Genomic DNA, 15,431 nt, shown 5'->3' on the forward strand with positions numbered 1-15,431 from the left:
AGAGTCTGAATAAAGAAATATCAGGCCCAAGCATACCGTGGTAGGAACTTTTGTTTTACTTTCAATGTACAAATGCCATGAATTGAACGTCAATGTGGGTGGGGTTCACCTTAATACAGTCCCTTTATACCGAAATACAAAAAAAATAGTCTTTAGGCATTTCTGTTCAAAAAAAAAATTTCACCTGCAGGTAAAAAAAAAAATCTTGAAGAGAAAAAAAAACAGCAACAAATCCTCACGGGTCTGTTTGCATGGCATCAGCAGTCGATCATCATCATAAGGCACAGCACAGTAGTCCCACAGAGCAAGATCTCTCCCATCTAGCATAAAATCAGGGTATTAGTGAGTTTATATGGATGAAAACTGTGTTTTGGCTGACGAGCTCTCTACTCTCCCTCCAATCTGCTGGGTTCACCCCGTACTCACTGAGCATGTGCTGCAGCGCGGTGTAACAGCGTAAAACTTTACGACCGAACTGCTTTACACTACTTAATAAACGTACAGCTAAATCACCAAACACATTAGTACAATAAATCGTACAGTACAGACTCTTAACTGTTAACAGCATAAAGCGATATGAACAAATACAAAAAAAACATCGCTAGCTTACATTGTAGTGTGCTTATTTACCAAATTCTCCAAAGAATACACATATATCAGATATATGCATTAGCAATAACCAAGAAATATTCATTATTTTATGACTAACACTGTGCATTATTAACATTAACACATAACTTCTGCACAAATTACCAACACCAACAGCTTAGCCTACAGCCAACGAAGCAGCAGCCCGCACTGCCACTAGCAACCTTGATAAAACAGCATAACAGTACCATTTAAAAGTTATGGAACTTCCAAAATACTGTACCAAATATACTTTAACATGCTTACCTAGCATAAAATCAGGGTATTAGTGAGTTTATATGGATGAAAACTGTGTTTTGGCTGACGAGCTCTCTACTCTCCCTCCAATCTGCTGGGTTCACCCCGTACTCACTGAGCATGTGCTGCAGCGCGGTGCAACAGCATAAACTACCTCCATATTCTTTTCCTTTTATTTATTTATTTATAATTATTATTCATCTATTTCTTTTTCTTTTTTTTTAAATTAATGTAGTTTACTATAATTTTCTGGGGAGGTTAATAATTTTTTTTTTTTTTTGAGTGGATTACAACTTATTTGATTATTAATATTTTGAGTGGGTTACACGTCCGCCTCCTCGCTCCCCATTACACAGACACACTAAGTTTGTCTTCAGAAGCTGCTTCAGAAGCCTCATGAGGCTACAGGTTGTTTTACACCAAGGTAATTCAGTGGCAGGTTTTTTTTTGTATAAATGAGTGTCCATAATTGTGAAAGTGGTAACTTGCATATTTGGATATTTGAATGTCTTGCAGATGTGTGATGGTTGAGCGTGACATGAAAGATATAAAGGCAATCAAAAAGGGGTCTTCCCAAACTCTGCAGTGTTACTTTGGTGGTTTCATGTGCTACAAGTAATGGATTTTTAATAAATGCTTAAATACTTAACATGCTTGAAAATATTGTCTGACAGATTAATTAATAAAAATATGCACTTCTCTGTTTTTAATTCCATGAAAGGAGCAGCTTATAAAAATAGTACTTTAAAATCTGTACTTTTACATTTTATTACAGGCTCTTATTAGAAATTCGACAAGAAGAGTCAGGAGACTGACGCTTCAGCATTGACTGGAGTTTATTTCCACATACAGAGTATCAGTATAGCATGGTCGATCAACAGTCAATCAGAGGATCAGGAGTCTAGTCTTATTCACATGCATGATCATGCAAGGGCACAGCCTGGTCATCAGTGTGTCACCATTCTAGTCTGGTCAGCAGTCCAGTCTGACAAAAATATTTTGGAAGGACCTTATATACATTGAAAACTAAGGGGGAGGAAGGAGGGGGAAAAGGAGTTTGAGGAAGGATAAGGAGGGGTTGTAGAAGGAGAATATGAGTAGAGATGTAGGGGGTAGAGATAAGGGGGGGTGATTGTTATCACCTTAAGGTCTTGAGACAAAGGGTCATTTCAATACAAACAAAAGTGATCAGACAAGGTGAGAGCGTGACCAGTTTCACCTTTCTGCCATTTGCTTAAACTCTACAATGAACATGGTTTAGACCTTAAGAAAATAACATAAGGGAAAACAACATATATTGAGAATATTTTCTCTCAATTCCCCATTTGATTCTCCCTAATGGAAAATCACAAAACTGTATTATGACTACAAGTTGAAACATATGCACATTGAGGAGTCAAAGACAGAAACAAAGTGGCAATAACTGTACAGAATAGGACAATGCCTATCTGCATAACATTATGCCAAAAGTGTCCAAAGTGTTAATGCAGTCAATGGTTAGGGCTGTTTAGTTCTGCTACTTTGTAATGAAAATATTCTTGAAGTGTATTGGAGATGTCTGTAGGATCTTGAAACTTGAACAGTTTGCTTCAGCATCATTATGTTGCATTGCAAGTTAAATTACGCAACAGCAGTTGCTTGGGCAGATCATCCTGGAAGTCCATTTTCAACAGCAGGCACGCACTTCTTCGTAGCTTAGGTGTGCAGTGTCAAGATGTTTGTGCCATGCTGGAACATTGGCTTCTGTAACACACAAAATGAAATATTTGTGCAGTAAACTGTTCATCAGGGTTGGGAAGTTATTCATTCAGAATTAGGTTATCTGCTATCCCCACTATTTGTCCCTCAGAGGGGGCTGGTATGGTTCCACACAGTGTGTTGAAATCTTCACCTACAGGAGTGGCCCCCAATGGCCTAAAAACCATGGTTCTTCCCTGAGGCTCTGTGCTTCACCCACCCCCTCTTCAGCTGTCCTTGGATTCAATTCTGGGGTGCAGACACAACCTTACAATGGGAAACATTTATCTGTGTTTTCTTTTCTTCATATTTGATGCATGAGCTATGAGCAGAACCTTAACATGGAGCCTCTCATCTAAGATGCCATGTTTCCTCATTGGCCTGAAACTATCATACAGATACCTTCAGCACTAACTTAGTAGCACTGTTTCGAAAAAAAAAACTGCTTTTACTTTGCTTTTTCCCAAACTTAGAATTCCACCATGAAAAACTAATTAAACTTTTTATACCCCAGTGTGACCCAAAGTATGTGTTTAGGTCACAAGGCAAAGAAATGCAAGTTTTCCCCTTTAGTTCAAACATCATCTGGAGCAACTTTTGCATCTGAGTTCAGCCATGTCCAGTTCCCAGTCTGGACTGTAGCTGAGTTACCAGCAGATTGTATAGTGGTTTTTAAAATGGTAGTATGAGGATTGATTCAAGGCCTACTGTAGTTACATAGACCTAAAAAAAAACAAGGCCCAGAGTTGTGGGTAAAAAAACTACATTAATCTGAAGGCTTCTATCAGGCAAAATTGAACCACTTAGTAGTCAATTTCCCTCATTACTGGACACCAGCACAACAATTCACACAACAAACTATTTTGCCCTAATGTACATTGCTTACAAACAAATAAAAAAGGGCTTTTACTTCTGGCTTAAATAACAACAGAAAAACAGTTCAACACCCAGATAAACTTAGGCATCAGAATAATTAGTTAAAAACAGGAGCAGACGAAACTATGACTCCTTCTATCGCCTTCATTACCAAAGACAACTGCTCTGTGACTCCCTGCATGGTTCTGATTATCAAAGATAACTGCTCCTGAAAAAGGTTTCCTGCTGGGACTCCCTGTGAAATTCCCTCAAAGGAATTTCTTGCTGGGGTTCCGTTCACCCTTGCACTTATTTTGTGTATTCCTGCCTGCTTTTTACGACAGTGTCTGGCCTGATGACCAAACTTATGGCAGTAGTGACATTCAGATAACTTATCCTTCCTGTTGGAAGTAAAGTTCTGCCTGGAGCTTGGGTTAGAGCTACTCTCTGTGAGTACATGTACAGGTGCAGAAACATTGCAGAAATCCAAATCGCAGTCTAGGCGATCAAGCTCATATTTAAGGGTCCTCCATTTAGTTTTACGCCAGTTTGGAACAGCAATCACTAGTGTTTGTCTAAGGTCTGATCGCAGTGACTCAACAAGTTGTCTGAAATGAGGAACATCAGTTGTAGAATCAATGTTATCACTATTGTATTTATAAATACCAGAGTAAACCAGCCTTTAGGGGTGGACTTTGTGTACTTCTGGTGCCGGTCCCAAGCCCGGATAAATGGTGAGGGTTGCGTCAGGAAGGGCATCCGGCGTAAAACTTGTGCCAAAACTAACATGCAGATCACAAATATGGTTGCCATACCAGATCGGTCGAGGCCCGGGTTAACAACGACCGCCTCCGGTGCTGTTGACCAGCAGGGTGCCGGCGGAAATTGGACGATAGGTCGAAGACCATCAAAGAGGAGAGGAGGAAGGCGGGTTAGATGGCAGCGAGAGAGAAGGAAAGGCAGGAGTTTGGAGGTTAGAGTAGGAACATAGGGACAATGACTGGTAAAGGCAGAGAGCTTGCAGACATGATGGAGAGAAGGAAGCTAGATATTCTGTGTGTCCAGGACACCAGATGGAAAGGAAGCAAGGCCAGGAACATTGGAGGTGGATTCAAACTGTTCAATCATGGTGTAGAGAGGAAGAGAAATGGAGTAGGGATAATCCTAAAGGAACAGCTTGGGAAAAGTGTTCTGGATGAGCCTGAAGTTGGAGGTTGATGGTGTGATTTTGAATGTGGTCAGTTCATATGCGCCACAGGTTTGTTGTCAGTTAGAGGAGAAAGAGGAATTTTGGAGTAAGATGGATGAAGTGGTGGATGGTGACCCTAGAGGGGAGAGATTAGTGATTGGTGCACACTTCAATGGACATGTTGGTGAAGGGAACAGAGGGGATGAAGAGGTGCTGGGTATGTATGGTGTGAAAGACAGAAATGCGGAAGGTCAGATGGTTGTAGATTTTGCAAAGAGAATAGAAATGGCTGTGGTGAACACGTATTTTCAGAAGAGGGAAGAACACAGGGTGACATACAAGAGTGGAGGGAGGTGCACACAGGTGGATTATATCCTTAGCAGGAGATGCCACCTAAAGGAGATTGGAGATTGTAAAGTGGTGCCAGGGGAAAGTGTAGCAAGGCAGCATAGGGTGGTTGTCTGTAGAATGAGATTAGAAACAAAGAAGAGGAAGAGAGTGAAGACAGAGCCAAAGATTAGATGGTGGAAGCTGAAGGAGGAGGATGGTTGCAGGCAGTTCAGGGAAAAATTGCAACAGGACCTTGGGGGCTGTGAGGAGCTACCTGAGAACTGGGAAACTACAGCTAAGGTGGTGAGAGAAACTGGCAAGAATGTGTTTCGTCTGGTCAGAGGAAAGAAGACAAGGAAAGTTGGGGGTGGAATGAGGAAGTCCAGGAGAGTATTCAGAAGAAGAAGGCAGCTAAGAAAAAATGGGATAACCAGAGAGATGAAGGAAGTAGACAGGAGTACTGTGAGGCTAGTCACATAGCAAAAAGAATGGTGGCAAAGGCTCAGGCCTATGATGAGCTGTATGAGAGGCTGGACAGTAAAGAAGGAGTAAAGGACTTGTATCATTTGGCTAAACAGAGAGATAGAGCTGGAAAGGATGTACAGCAGGTTAGGCTGATAAAGGATAGAGAGGGAAATGTACTAGTGAGTGAACAGAGAGTGATGAGTAGATGGAAGGAGTACTTTGAAGAACTAATGAATGAGGAAAACGAGAGAGAGAGAGGAGGACAACGGGGGGAGAGATAGTGGATCAGGAAGTGCAGAGAATTAGTAAGGTGGAAGTGAGGGCAGCTTTAAAAAGGATGAAAAATGGAAAGGCAGTTGGTCCAGATGACATACCTGTGGAGGTATGGAGATGTTTAGGAGAGAAGGCAGTGGACTTTTTAACGTTGAGAGTGTTGGTAGAGAAGTACAGAGAAGGTCAGAAGGAGCTGCATTGTGTCTTTTTGGATCTAGAGAAGGCATATGATAGGGTGCCAAGAGAGGAACTGTGGTACTGTATGAGGAAGTCAGGTGTAGCTGAAAAGTATGTTAGGGTGGTGCAGGACATGTATGAGGATAGTGAGACAGTGATGAGGTGTGCAGTTGGAGTGACAAATGGTTTCAAGGTGAAGGTAGGGTTACATCAGGGATCAGCTTTGAGCCTCCTTCTTGTTTGCAATGGTGATGGACAGGTTGACAGATGAGGTCAGGCAGGAGGCTCCATGGACCATGATGTTTGCAGATGACATTGTAATCTGTGGTGAGAGTAGAGAGCAGGTGGAAGAGAATCTGGAGAGGTGGAGGTTTGCACTGGAGAGGAGAGGAATGAAGGTCAGTAGAGATAAGACGGAATACATGTGTGTGAAAGAGAGGGAGGCAGGTGGAAAGGTGAAGATGCAAGGAGTAGAGGTCGTAAAGGTGGATGACTTCAAATATCTTGGGTCAACCATCCAGAGCAATGGACAGTGTAGAAAAGAGGTGAAGAAGAGGGTGCAGGCAGGATGGAGTGGGTGGAGACGGGTGTCAGGGTTGATGTGTGACAGAAGGATAGCAGCAAGAGTGAAAGGGAAGGTTTACAAGACAGTAGTGCGTCCTGCTATGATGTATGGTTTGGAGACTGTGGCTCTGTCTAAAAGACAGGAGGCTGAGCTGGCGGTGGTAGAGATGAAGATGCTGAGATTTTCGTTGGGAGTGATAAGGCTGGACAAGATAAGAAATGAGCAGATCAGAGGGACAGTGAAGGTAGAGCAGTTTGGAGATAAAGCCAGGTTGAGATGGTTTGGACATGTGTTGAGGTGGAATAGTGGATATATTGGGCAAAGAATGTTGAAGATGGAGCTGCCGGGTAGAAGGAGAAGAGGTAGACCTCAGAGAAGGTTTATGGATGTAGTTAAGGTGGACATGGAGGGGGGTGCTATCGAACATCTATGGAGTAAGACGCAGTTTTGGTCGCTCCTGCCGATTTCGTAAATATTTATGATTTAACTGCACATTCGAGTTCGTTTTTTTCTGCTTTATTTTACCCCCGGAAGTTTATTGTGTTTCTTTTGTTGGAAAGCCTAACTTTCAGTGTCTGACATGGCTGCAAAAGATATTAAAACTCGAAGTACTGTTCAGACTCGATTGCGGCCTACTGCACAATCTCCGACCGCGACCTCAAGTGAGCCAGTGGTATCTGCTGTAGTTTCCTCAGCACACACCAGCCCTGACATCGCTACTCTCAAATTAGAGCTGCTGGCTTCATTGAGGAAAGACATCGCAGAGATTTTTAAAAAGGAGCTCCAGGAAACACTCTGAGATGTCCTGTCCTCTATAAAGTCGGACCTGAACGCGGTAAAGACACAGTTAGCTTCTGATAAAGCTGCTATCGACGCCACTGTGTCTGACATTAAAAACACAGTCGGAGAGATGGAGCGCACGCTCATCGTGTGCTCCGATGACGTCTCAGATATGAAAGCGTCTATAAAGTCTCTCACCGAACAGGCAAATAAACTAGAGGATAAATGTGAGGATTTGGAGTCCAGGTCACGGCGCAAAAACGTTCAGATAGTGGGGGTGCCAGAGGGCCCTGACACCTGTACCATTCTGCTGTAGCCGTCATGCTAAAAGATGCGTTCGGTTTGGAAAAGGAGCCACTATTGGACCGATCTCATCGAACCCTCCAACCCAAACCCAAGCCAGGTCCACGAGCCACTGTGTGTAGGTTTCACTATCACAGTGATTGTGTGGACATTTTGCGCCGCGCCAGAGAGCTCTGACAAATTAAAGTTGGAGATTTAACTATTTCGGTCTTTCCTGACTACACTGCTAAGGTGGCTCATTGATGGTGTTCGGTTTGGTCTAATTTATCCAGCGTGGCTCCAAATCTCACATAACGGTACTGAAAAAGATTTTGTTTCAGCGGAAGAAGCCAACAAGTATGTTAAAACTTTGACCACTAGGTGAACTCCAACCTTTTCTGAGGTTAAAGTTATACTGTCCTTTTGATACACTGATGTTAACTGTGTTATTGTGGTTATACAGGTATTAGTTTCTTTTATTGATTTGATTTTTGCACTGTTGTTTCTTTTTGTATAACATATTTCCTCTTGTTAAAGTGTTCATCTCTTGGTTTGAAAATAGGGGTTCTATTTTAATGTAATACATTATTGACTCGTTCTTAGTGCATAATGTTGTATTGTGGTAAAATCGGTGGGAATGTCCCTTTCTCTCTCTCTCTTCTTTTATCTCTCTTTTTCACTTCTTTTTCTGCGTAGTCCCAGTGTTGCTTCACACTAGTGTGAGCAGCGTTTCGTTACTGTGGGAAACACTGCTGTCTCCTTTGTTTTTTTGTTTTTGTTTTATATATTTTTTCTCTTTTTTGGGTTTATGGAGACTTTGGGTGTGTTTGTGTTTGGGGGTATCTTGGGGGGAGGGTCTGTCTCTGCTCACCGCGACCATTTGAGTTTTTGTTGTTTAATTTATTTAATTGGTTGAGCTAGCTGGGTCAGGCACACATCTCAGATTTATTAGTTGGAATGTTAGAGGTATGGGTAATCCTGTTAAACGATCCAGGGTCTTTGCACATTTAAAAAGACAAACTTCTGATGTAGTTTTTTTACAGGAGACTCACCTTCGCACCAAAGATCAACACAGGTTATATTGTCCTTGGGTAAGTCAGGTCTTCCATTCAAATTTTATTTCGAAGTCTAGGGGCGTTGCCATATTAATTAGTAAAAAATGTCAGTTTTCTGCCACCAATATTATTGCAGATAGAGATGGCCGATACCTCATAGTTGCTGGTACTGTCATGCAGACGAAGGTTTTGTTGGTAAATGTCTATGCTCCAAATTTTGATGATGTTGAATTTGTTAATAAGTTATTAAGTAATATCCCCTGTTTAAGTACACATCTCTTAATTCTCGGAGGGGATCTAAATTGTTTTCAATCCTACCTTAGATAGTTCTAATCCTCTTAATCTAACTCAATCTGCTATGTCTAGATCATTCATAGATTTTATGGAACAAAACGGACTTGTGGATCTCGTAACCCCTCTACTAAAAAGTTTCTTTTTTTCTCCAGTGCACCATTCATTTTCTAGAATTGACTATTTTTTAATTGACAGTGCACTTAATTCTTGTGTGAACTCTATTGACTAGTATTGTAATTTCAGATCATTCACCATTATTATTGGATATTCAAATTTCTACTGCCAAACGTAACCATCACTTTGGAGATTTAACTCTTTCTGTTAGCAGAAAGGGAATTTTGCAATTTTATTTCAAAACTGTTAATGACTTTTGGCTTTTAATCAAACTGAATCTGTTTCATACTCACTGCTTTGGGAGACACTTAAATGCTACCTAAGAGGTCAAATCATATCTTACTCTGCTTTTACTAACAAAAACAATAATGCTAGAATTAACAAACTTACATCTGTTATCAGGAATCTTGCGTAGAATCCTTCTCCAGAATTACTTAAACAGCATATTGACTCTCAGGCGGAGTTCGACCGTATTACCACTAAAGAGGCAGAACGCTTATTATTGTGCAGTCGTAGCACATATTATGAACATGGTGACAAGGCAAGTCGTTTACTGGCACATCAGCTGAAGCGCCAGGCCGCTTCACGTTTGATACCCAGTATCAGAAACGCTCATAACGTCATTACTACAGACGCCTTGGAGATTAATGCTACCTTTAAATCTTATTACTCCTCATTATATAAATCAGAATTTCCTATAGATAGCACTAGAATGGACAACTTTCTTGATGGTCTTTCAATCCCAGTGGTTGATGTTGATATCGCTAAGTAATTGGATTCTCCACTTTCTCTTGAGGAAGTACTGAATGCAATTAAAGCGATGCAATCTAACAAAGCCCCTGGCCCCGACGGCTTTCCAATTGAGTTTTTTAAGACATTCGCTGGTGCTTTGGCTCCATTACTTCTATCTGTGTTCAACGAATCCTTGGAAGGTGGTTAAATACCACCAACTCTGACACAGGCCACCATTGCACTTCTCCTCAAACAGGACAAGGATCCAGCCTCCTGTGGTTCATATAGACCACTATCTCTGCTTAATGCTGATGTAAAGGTGTTGGCTAAAATACTTGCATCCCGTTTGGAGAATGTGCTCCCTCGTATTATATCTGAGGATCAAAATGGTTTCATAAAGGGGCGTCAATTGTTTTTTAATATTCATACACTTTTTAATATAATTTACTCAAGGCAATCAGATGTACTTCCTGAAATTGTAATTTCTTTGGCTGCGGAAAAGGCATTTGACAGGGTCAAGTGGGAGTACCTGTTTGCTGTTTTGAGGAAATTTGGCTTTGGTGATAAGTTTATTTCTTGGATCCGCCTTCTTTATTCTTCACCTAAAGCCAGTGTCCACACTAATGATGTTTATTCGGATTATTTTAATCTTGGTCGTGGAACTCGCCAAGGTTGCCCACTGTCACCTCTTCTTTTTGCCATCGCAATTGAGCCTCTATCTATCACACTGAAATCTTCCTCCTTATTCAAAGGAATCGTCCGTAATGATACTGAACATAAATTATCGTTATATGCGGATGACTTGTTACTGTATCTAACTAATCCTACATCTTCTGTCCCTGCTGTTTTAAGTATTCTGGAGAATTTTGGCACTTTCTCAGGTTATAAATTAAATTTGGCGAAAAGTGAGTGTTTTCCTATTAATGTTGCAGCCTGTCATCTTCAACAATTGGATTTGCCTTTTAAATTAAGTCATTCTGGGTTTAAATATCTAGGTATCAATGTGACTCGTTCATTATCGGGTCTTGCAGCCGCTAATTTTACTCCTCTTATTTCAAGGGTTACGTCTGATTTTCAAAGATGGGGTAACCTTCCCCTGTCATTAATTGGTAGGATTAATGTTATTAAAATGAACATTTTGCCAAAATTTCTGTTTCTATTCCAGTCAATTCCTCTCTTTTTACCAAAACATTTCTTTGATTCATTAGATCAGATTATTTGTTTCTTTATTTGGGGAGGGTAACCACCTAGGCTCTGTAAAATTATGCTGCAGAGAAGTAGACTTAGCGGAGGACTTGCATTACCTAATTTTCAAGTTTATGATTGGTCTGTTCATATTCATAAGCTTTGTTACTGGCTAGTGTCTCCTGGATCCTCTTGGTGTAAAATAGAAAGTTCATCGTGTAAAGGTTCTTCTCTATCTGCTCTACTTTATTCCTCTTTTCCCACAAAGCCTTCTCTGTACACAGATAATCAGGTGGTTCTTAACACACTAAAAATTTGGTATCAATTCAGGCGACATTTTAAATTTAATTCGGCTTCCTCTCTGAGTCCTTTACATAATAATCATTTGTTTCCCCTTTTGGATTCTGCTTTTTCACTATGGGCTGATAAAGGTATTACACAATGTAAACACTTGTATGTAGACGGTCTCTTTGACAGTTTTGCTAATTTGTCCTCCCGACATGGCCTTCCTGGCACTCATCTATTCCGCTATTTTCAAGGTGGACATGGAGATGGTTGGTGTGAAAGTAGAGGAGGCAATGGATAGGGCAAGATGGAGGCAGATGATCCGCTGTGGCGACCCCTAAATGGAGCAGCAGAAAGAAGAACAAGATAATTGTAGCATGTAAATGGCAGAAAACTTTTGAAATGCAACCAAATGTGTAGTGATTTAAACTACAATAAAAAAAAACTTAGATACAAGTGAGTCTCAAAAAGTGTAGTGTTTTAGCTGATTAGCTAAATTATAAACTGTCTATAAAATTAAATGCCTTTTCTGAACAAGCATGGTTGTTTCTGCAATAAATAAAACAAAATGAGTAGTTAAGAGAACAAAAGTATTATGAACTACTAATCTCATAAAGTTAACTGCACCAAAACATGCAGTGCAGGCCTTAGTCCCAGCACTGCATTTCCTTTATCTCAGAGTTGGCAATCTTTACCGAATTCAAGACATCATCTGTTCATAAAAATACTGTGCAGGCCTTAGTCTCCAGCACTATATTTTCTAAATCAAAACTGAAAAAAAGACATCAAACAATTTTAGGTCCATGAGTGACCAGATTTGAAGGGTTTTGGCTTCATTCAGACTGTGCCTGTTTAAAAAAAAATCATTTTGTTGCTTACTGTATAAGCTTATTACATTGGAGCTCTTAAAAACATTTGATCACAAAAAATTATTGTAGTGCATTAGCATGTTGTTACTGTTGAAACAAATCCTTGTATCTCTATTCTTTTATTGTGTCGAAATTTCATGAGAAATAGACCAAAATAAATGTCCCAGAACGACTTGGAAAAAAGTCTGGTTCCACAGACTGACCGTAAATATAGATAGATTTAGTTTAAGTCAAATCTATAGATACAATGTTTTGCTCCAACAATAGCGATCTACCCCTTATTCTACATTGTGTTGTCATATTTACTTGGAAAAAAGGCAAGTTTCCCCAGAGCAACATTCTTATTGGTTAAGTCCATGAAGTGGATATAATTGGAAATGTAGGTAGCTGCTATCTTCCCTAAGCTGTCTGCCAGCTCTCCAGCTTCAGGTTATGCAATACAATACAAAGACAACAAAATGAATGACACATCATGTGGTCTATTGTTAAAAGACTATCCAATTGAAAGTAGTACATTGTATCATAGTTTTCAATTATTCCTGTATTTAATGTTGACTCTTTATTTGGTTTGTAAGATATATAATCATATACTGTTCTATATTATACTGTTGTTCTACTACTGATGAATACATTGGCTTGATTAAATAGTTTTAAGTGAAGCTACTGCTCAGAGTTGTATACCCTCCGTAAACTCTGAGCACATTGTTGTAGGTCCAGGGCTGACACCAGCATCATAAAGTTGCTGTTTTAACTCTTTTTTCCTGGGGTCCTGGTGGCATGTGCACTTATGGACATACTTGTGTTCGAACATGGTGTTCATGATGGACAAACTGTGGTTTGCACAGAAGTCCAAAAACTGAACACCACTCAGGTTCAGATCAGAGAGGCCATTCCTCCCAATCACACCCCTCCAGGTCTCACTGTCATTGCCCACGTGAGCATTGAAGTCCCCCAGTAGGACAATAGAGTCTCCAGGAGGAGCACTTTCAAGCACCCCTCCCAAGGATTCTATGAAGGCTGGGTACTCTGAACTGCTGTTTGGTGTATAAGCACAGACAACAGTCAGGACCCGTTCCCCAACCTGAAGGTGTAGGGAAGCTACCCTCTCGTCCACTGGAGAAAACCCAAACATACAGGCATCGAGTCGAGGGGCTACACCTGCCTGCCGCCTCTCACCATGGGCAACTCCAGAAAGAACAAGATTGGACCCAGAGCCCAAGCTGTGTGTTGAGGTGAGCCCGACTATATCTAGCTGGTATCTCTCAACCTCACGCACCAACTCAGGCTCCTTCCCCACCAGTGAGGTAACATTCCAAGTTCCAAAAGCTAGTTTCAGCAACTGAGGATCAGAACGCCAAGGCCCATGCCTTCGGCCACTGCCCGATCCACAAAGCACCGAACCCCTACTACTGCCCCTCCCATCGGTGGTGGGTCGATGGAAGGGGGACTCATGTAGCTCCTTCGGGCTGGGCCCGACCGGGCACCATGAGTAAATGCCCAGCCACCAGACGCTCGCTGGCATGCCCTTCCCCCAGGCCTGATACGAGGGTGGGGCCCTGGTGACCCTAATCCGGGCAGGGTACACAAGTCCTGTTTTCTTATTTTTATAAGGGTATTTTTGGATCACACTTTGTCTGACCTGTCACCTAGGACCAGTTTGCCTTGGGAGACCCTACTAGGAGCTTTTGCTCCAGACAACATAGCTCCTAGGATCATTCAAGCACGCAAACCCCTCCACTACGATAAGGTGGTGATCCATGGAGAGGCAGATTGACAGGCGAATTGGTGCTGCGTCAGCAGTGATGCGGGCTCTTTACCGGTCTGTTGTGGTAAAGAAATCTACGTTCCCACCCTCACCTATGGTCATGAGCTTTGGGTAATGACCGAAATACAAGCGGCCGAAATGAGTTTCCTCCGCAGGGTGTCTGGACTCTCCCTTAGAGATAGGGTGAGAAGTTCAGTCATTCAGGAGGGACTCAGAGCCACGGCTCCTCCACGTCGAGAGGAGCCAGCTGAGGTGGTTTGGGCATCTGGTTAGGATGCCTCCTGGATGCCTCCCTCGGGAGGTGTCACAGGCAAGTCCAACCGGGAGGAGACCCCGGGGAAGACCCAGGACATGCTGGCGTGACCCGTGATCCGTTTGAACATTAAATATCTTGTCTTTGTAGTGTATTCATTTGAATACAGGTTGAAAAGGATTTGAAAATCATCATATTCTGGTTTTATTTATGTTTTACACAATGTCCCAACTTCATTGGAATTGGGGTTGTAGAAAATATCTCTACATGGAACCTACTGGAATAGTGGGCCTATTCCCCCTTTCATCCACCACTATTTTTTTTTCTGTTCCACCTTAGATGGTGCAGCAGTTACAGTCTGGTGCCTAAATGCATACAAATTACTTACTGGTTACTGATGCACTGTTTAAGGTGGAACTGACATTTAAAATAAAAAGCTAACTTAAGCTGACGATTCATGAATTATCAACTATTTAAACTAATAAACCAAAGGACTTGGCCATTAAACACTTATTAATAGGTCATGCATGAAGATATAGTAAGCAAAACCAGTGGATATATTGCTCTGCTTCGCCTCATCTGCTAATGAAAAAATAGCTGCAAACTCTTGGCCGTGCTTCATTAAAGCCCTTCATACAGAGCATTTTGTTGTCCTGATTGTTATTCACCTGGTTTGACAGGTGAAAATCTATGAAAATGCAATCTGGACTAAAACATTAGAATCTTTTCTTATTTTAAATTGAGCACAGAAGACGAGAAAATGTAAGGGCAAAGAGGAGAGGTGCTCGTTACATTTTTACATCTTTCTAGCTTGGTGTTCCCTTTCATGATGCAATTTCAAGTGCATTATTTGAGAGTGCCAATAAAGGGTAAAGTATATCATGTTTTGCGTCAGTTTTTATTTATGGAAATCCATGGACAATGAGTCAATGACTCTAGTGTCCTCTCATTTCCCTGGTTTATTGAACAGAAAACCATCACCTGGTCAGTCATAAAATTGTAAGCATTTTACACATAAACTAGAGGAACTGCTAACAAAACTGCAATCCAAAGATGATATTTTGCTCTTATGTCAGAAGTTCTTTTTCTTACTTGGGGAGGTTGGTGTGCATGTAGTGATATTACTTATGTAACCTTTTTCATTAATAGTTTTCCAGGGGTGGATGCGTATGGTTTGTAATACAACCAGGAAGATCCCTATGTTTTTGAAGTTGATTCCTTTATTTGGTTTAATGAGAACTACTTTCTGTTTGTATTCACAGATCACTACTTTAGGACTCCAGGGTGGTTTTAATGTGAAAGACACAGTTTGAAGAGTCACAGTGAGATGAGATGCACAGT

This window comes from Pygocentrus nattereri, chromosome 2 (genome assembly GCF_015220715.1).
Source record: "Pygocentrus nattereri isolate fPygNat1 chromosome 2, fPygNat1.pri, whole genome shotgun sequence".
NCBI lineage: Eukaryota > Metazoa > Chordata > Actinopteri > Characiformes > Serrasalmidae > Pygocentrus > Pygocentrus nattereri.